Source organism: Penaeus monodon, chromosome 28, assembly GCF_015228065.2.
Source record: "Penaeus monodon isolate SGIC_2016 chromosome 28, NSTDA_Pmon_1, whole genome shotgun sequence".
NCBI lineage: Eukaryota > Metazoa > Arthropoda > Malacostraca > Decapoda > Penaeidae > Penaeus > Penaeus monodon.
Window position 1 is genome coordinate 27842295 of NC_051413.1, and position 268 is coordinate 27842562.

Sequence of the window (268 nt, forward strand, 5' to 3'; positions counted from 1 at the left end):
CCACATAAACACTATGTAGTAGAGCAAGCAGAATCATTAACTGGTAATGACCTCTTTTCCAATTCATCAGACTGGAAGTGAGCTCGCCGAACGAGTCATGATTCATGGCATTCTTATTGTAAACCGAAAATATGATGTCATCCTATAAATGTAAAGGATGCACAAAGCTTGAGGTATGAAAAGGACAAACAGTTGATATAAACACATAAATCCAGAATGGGTTATATTTTGGTATTTAGGTGATGTACTCTCATGCCATTTATTTCAC

General features: G+C 36.2%; 1 pseudogene; it reads right to left on the bottom strand.

Annotated features, from left to right (window-relative positions):
- The window catches only part of LOC119591132, a 2495-nt pseudogene that overhangs the window by 534 nt on the left and 1693 nt on the right, over positions 1 to 268 (bottom strand).